The sequence below is a fragment of the Pteropus alecto genome, unplaced genomic scaffold (assembly GCF_000325575.1).
Source record: "Pteropus alecto unplaced genomic scaffold, ASM32557v1 scaffold35, whole genome shotgun sequence".
Classification (NCBI taxonomy): Eukaryota; Metazoa; Chordata; class Mammalia; order Chiroptera; family Pteropodidae; genus Pteropus; species Pteropus alecto.
The window spans coordinates 683566-689380 of record NW_006437828.1 but is presented as its reverse complement, the minus strand read 5'-3'; the positions used below and the strand labels follow the sequence as shown (position 1 = coordinate 689380).

Below are 5815 nucleotides of genomic sequence, written 5' to 3'. Positions count from 1 at the left end.
GTGATGACAAGCAATGACAATTCATTCACTGTAGAAGTTCTTTTTGCAGATCAAGAGTTTTCTAGTGTTTGTGGATAAGAACATGTTCATGGAAGTCGTTGAGTCAAGAGACAGCATAGTGTTCTGACATGTGCATATATAAGAGAACCAATGTATTAACAGAAATCTTATCTCAACAACATAACAATTCCAAGTATAAGAAGTAATATCCAATCCAATCCAGATTTCAGGTGAAAACAGATTAGACTAGGAATTCTAAATCAGCCTCTCCAAACTTTTTATTAAGACCACCTGAAAGCTGATGAAAACTTAAAAAATTAAAACTCGCAACAGTAATCTACTATAGTAGATTACTGATTGCCAATATTGGAAGATTTCTAAACTAGAGAACATAAATAGAGCAACAAAACAAAATATCGTCATTATCAACACACACACACAGAAAACAAGCTAACTAAAAAATCATGATTTATGCACAATTTTCCCTGTGAGATGAAATAGCACACTCAGTCAGAAAGCTGGTATGAGGATACTCTGTCTGCCTCCTTTTCCTAGCTTGTTGAACCAAGCAGCAGGTAGGCAATGCCAACATCTCTTACTTAAGGGTAAAATTGACTTTTTCCTCATGGCAATCTCTTGGGTGTATTTATTATAAACCATAGCGTTTTTCAGCACTCCCCACCATTCCGGCCCTTACCCTGTGACCACCCTTGGACACTTTCCTTACTTCTTTCGTTCCCAAAATGAAAACATAGGTCTGAGAATCAGTAATGAACAAAGCAGACATACTGATTGCTATTCTTATAAAGCTAACAGCATAGTGGGGGAGACACAATAAGCATGTGAACACATGAAGAAATGTGTAGCTACTTGTGGTAAATCCTCTGAAGTAAATTCACTTGCTGAGAGGAAATGGGAGTGGCTATTTTTGATCTTAATAAGGAGTTGACTTATATAACTTCTGAATATTTACAGAGATGATCGATAGAAATTAAACAGGTCATGTTTTATGACCAGAATGCAATAAAATTGGAGATTAATGAGTTAAATTGGTAATATTTAAGTTATAAAAATCTAAAAATACATTCTCAAATCACCACATATGGTCAGATATACAATAAACATTGACATGAAAACAAAGTACCTCATAGCCAATGCTGTTCTTAAGAGTAAATTATTTATTAGAATGACAGAAAATTCGTAAGTTTGAGTTTCAAATTAAGGATTTAGAAAAGGAACAACTACAGAAGGCTCAACGATAAAAAGAATGAAACCATAAAATTAAAGCTGCAACGAATGAATTAGAAAACAGGAAAAGAGTAGATTGAATAAATATATCTTAGACTAGATTCTCTGCAGAATTAATCAAATAGAATCATATTAATAATATAAAAGTGAAAAATTATTTTTCAAAAGGAGTAATCAAATAGATTTAAATCTATGGAACAAGGTACCTGTTCACTCATCTGATCAGCAAAATATAAGCGGGGAAATGCATCAAGTTGCTTCGGTAGAGGCTATTTCGTACATTCCCAATGAGAATGTTCCGTGAGACACAGCCTTTCCAGAACACAAGGTTAAAATATATAACAAAAGACTTACAAGTGTGAAACTGTTTAGTTGCTTGGTTTAATAATTCCACACAATTAATATTAAGGACAAAATCAGAAAGGAGGACTATTTTCTGTATTCAAGATGTTCTCCACTGTTTCATTAACACCAATGAAAAATTGTGAACTTGATGTTCAATGCTATCGAGAGAAGGAAGTAAAATACGATGGAATATGATGATGGCATTCATATTTTTATAGAAAAGCTTATTCTGGAAAGTATTTGTGGTGAAAAATGTGGGAGAAAAAAGTAAACTGATTTAGGGTCTATGCAGTTGTCTTAAAGCCATATGAAATAACTTTTTATCAGTGAGATTATTAATGATGACTTTCTAAAATTCTTTTTACTTTTTCATTATTTTCAAAAAATTTGTTAGTTATTGAGAGCTTTACTGTGAGGAAGTGCTATTCAATGAGTTCATAATACCTTAAAATTTTTATATAATCCAGGAGGATCTAAAGTTTGATTTCGTCTGTATAAGACCCTGGCAAATGATAGGTGTTTAATCTGTTCGATCCAGTGACAGTGAGGCCAGAAGCAGTGGTCCAGGCTGAGTCTGAGCAGTGGGCAGACCATGAGTACCATCGTATAGTTTTGTCTTTGGAAGAGCTGGGAAGGGTCTGCCAAGAATCCATTGGGCACTAATAAGACTTCTGGAGGAGTGAAGCAAAGTAGCTTTAAAATGACAGGGGAGAATGATGTGTCAGGTAGAACACCCCATCTGCCACTCTGTCCTCTGTTCTGGGCTGGGTAACTTAATTCTATAAAGAGGAGTCTGCGATTAAAAAGACCAAGCAAGTTTTTATTTTTCCTTCAATCTTCATGGGGCAGGAAGGTCAAGAGGTCAGGATGAATTTCAATGAGCACACTGGCAGTAGAATTCGTGGTTGTGACATCATCATTGACTACTGAAATGTGGTCATTGTTTAATTTCTGTCAGTTCTCTGGACCATTTTACTATACTGCTTCATATTGTTTTTACTCCATGCTAGCAATGAGAATTCAGGTGCATTCTTTCCTTGATAAGGTCTGTGCCCATGAGATAGAAAATATATGGTATTCCATGTCTTGCTGCTTTGATAATATTACTAATGAATAACACTAAGCATCAGTCATTAATCTGTGACTAAACATTCCATAGGTTCAAGGGCTTTAAATTGATTTTTTTTTATTTATTAACAAAGCAACCTAAAACATTGCCATTACTGAAAAGGTTGTCTGATTATTTCTTTCTCTTTAGGTGTTTCTTTAGATGTTTTCTTTTAAAGCAGATTTTCTGAAATATCTACAACCCAGTGTATATTGGTCATAAGTATTAAATATTAATTTTTCAAAGTCTAGAAATAGTAATACTGTAACTTCTATAACTGTTAATCCTTCACTTTCATCTTTTGAAAATTCGTGGTCCTGATATTTTGGAGATAGTATCACATAGTGTTTAGGATCACAAACTTTGGAACTGAGTTGCCTGGTTTTGATATTAGATGCCGCGAGTAGCTCACTGTGGACTTGAACGAGCCACTTAGCCACTCCCCTCAGTTTCCTCATCTATACAAAGGGAATTTGGTTCTTTGTGTTATAGATTTGTTGTATGAATTATATAGGTTAAGCTATGATGAGCATCTAGAAGACTAGGATATTTTAATATTTATTATTATTGTAGTAAATGCTATTATGCAGTGAACTAAGTAGATTAAATTATTGTGCTGCTGAGCTAATTTTTAAATTTATACCATCTGAACTTTGATCATTTTTTTCTAAATAATATACATTCTTTGCTTTCCTGACAAGTATATTTGAAATTAATATGCTCTTTGTACTCCACTTATACCTGTGAAAATGGCAAAAATCGTGAGAGTGTCAGATGGATTTGAATATTCATTCATAGGAGCTTTGGCTTTGCCTTGAACTAGAGTAGCTTCTGTGTTCTCACCTACTAATTTGGCCCCCGACCAAACTACATCTTTCTCAGTGGATTTCTCTGTGTGTGCTGTACCCGGTTCTCCTGCTGCTAAGCTTTCACGTGATGCATGTAGACCTTGCCTCCTGGTAAGTACGTGCTCATGTGGGACCACCCACCTCTATAATGATATAATTAATGCTAGTAACAAAGCTTCGATTAACAAAGAATAACTCAAAAAGTCAAGTCAAGTGGGAATTAAAACAGAAAGGAAGTCATACAAAACTCTTTCCATAATATTTTGTATTCTTTATTAAATAGCAGTTCACATGTCAGAAAACTCGGCTTTCAGCTGTTATATAGGAAGTAAACTTTTGTTTTATTTATTTTCTATAATTTGGGGGTTTGCTCCAGCAGCTGGTATTATTCTGAACTGTGACCCACAGTATTTAGAGCCATGGGGTCGGATGTGAACTTGCGCAGAGTGAGTGTGGGTGGAGAAGGGAGAGAAGAGGCCTACAGGTTGAGTCCCGGGAACTCTGACATAAGGAAATAGGAAAAAGAAAGACGATCCAGTAAGGGAGGACAAGAAGGCGCTGCTAGTACCTGAAAATAAGTGTTTTAGTAAGTCAGGTGAAAAAAAGAGTTTCAAGGATGAAGAAGTGGTCACCTCTATGAAATTCTGTTGAGCAGTCAAGAAAGAGGAGGGCAGAGAAGTGTCATCAGCTTTGGCAATGTGGTGGTCCCTGGTAACATGAGCCAGAGAAGTGGTGAGGATGAGAAAAGCACTGGAGTGGACTGAAGAGAAAACACGTAGAAAGGACGTAGAAAAAACGAGCAGAGAGAGAGAGTGATTGCTGGAGGGATCTGAGAGCACGGGCCACTTCTGTTGTGATTTACAACTTATCGCACTAGGATGCGAAGAGAAAAACTGATACAGAAGAGAGCGCCAGAAATACTTGCCACATGGTAGAGGCTCCACTGCTCTGGAGTCGCATGGCTCCTTCTGACTGCGAAAGCATTAACAGTCCTAACTCACTTAGCTTTCGGAAGATATATCCACGTGTGGTACTGTGTTTTTCCACTTGTCCTCTCTAATTTGAAACAAAAGCATCCACAGGAAGAGAGGTCTGACCTCTAATATTATTTTCAAAGGTAACTGCTGTTGACAATTGATTGTGTGTCCTTCCTTGTTTTTTCTTTGCATGTATGTTTTATTTATCTACTTATACACACACATACACACTCCCATGAAATTAAAAAAAATTCATCCAATCTTTTATGTGTTATGTTCTGTAGCTTGCTTTTGCATAGACACTATGAGCAACTTTCCACATTAATGCCTATAAATCTGATTTTTTTATTAATGGACTAATATTCCATATTATACATATTCAGTGCTAATTTAAGCATTCATTTTGAGTATTTATACTTTTGAACCAGGGCTTTCTATTGATTTAAGTATATTTCCCATCATTCATTTTTTCTTAACAACACTGTTTTTCTGTCTACCCTGAACAAGCCCGAACCCGTCTGATCTCGGAACTTAAGCAGGGTCGGGCCTGGTTAGTACTTGGATGGGAGACCATCTAGGAAGACCAGGTGCTGTAGGCGTAAAAAAAAAAAATAAAAAAAAATAAGGGATTGTAAGTGACAAGGTCCTTGCAATCCGTGAGGTCAACTAAGGGTTGCCTCGCCTAAAAAGAAAAAAAAACTAAAGAACACTGTTTTTCTCAACTTCGAAACAAAGATAATTGTGAGCTGTAGACATGAATATATCATTTTAATAATTTTGAATTTTGAAGTCCCCCCTTTCTACCATTAGAAATTATTGAATGGTTTGATAGTGTGGTAAATCCTCTAGTTTATTATTTCCTATGCAATGAAAGATTTCATTTTATTCACTGTCTTTGCCCAACATATCTCTCTAATGGGTTACTTTTCTATTGTTATATCTTTGTGAACCTTGGGTTGATGTTCCTGGCACAGGTGTGTGACGCAGTAAGCAGAGCACCTCCTGTTGGAAGCAGGTGGAGCTGTAGCAGGCTCAGGACAAGGCAGTGTTCTCAAGGAGAGGAAGGATGAAGGCGAAGACTCAGCAAGGACCTGGTAGAAGCTTCGCAGCTACCGTGCCTTCTCAATGGGGAGTATTTGTCTCCTAGACACGGTCAAGGAGAGAGCTACCAAAATGATACTAGGACGTTAAATGCTATGAGGCACCAATAACGTTTCCTTTGCTGGATTAGCACCAAAGACAGAGTTGGGTTGGTCCGCGTCGGATCATGGAGAGGAGAGATTTTCCAT

The 5815-nt window shown here is 36.6% G+C and overlaps 1 pseudogene; it reads left to right on the top strand.

Moving 5' to 3' along the window:
- The first annotated feature begins 5010 nt into the window (after positions 1–5010).
- LOC112482231 lies at positions 5011–5125 on the top strand (annotated as a pseudogene).
- Positions 5126–5815: the final 690 nt, after the last annotated feature.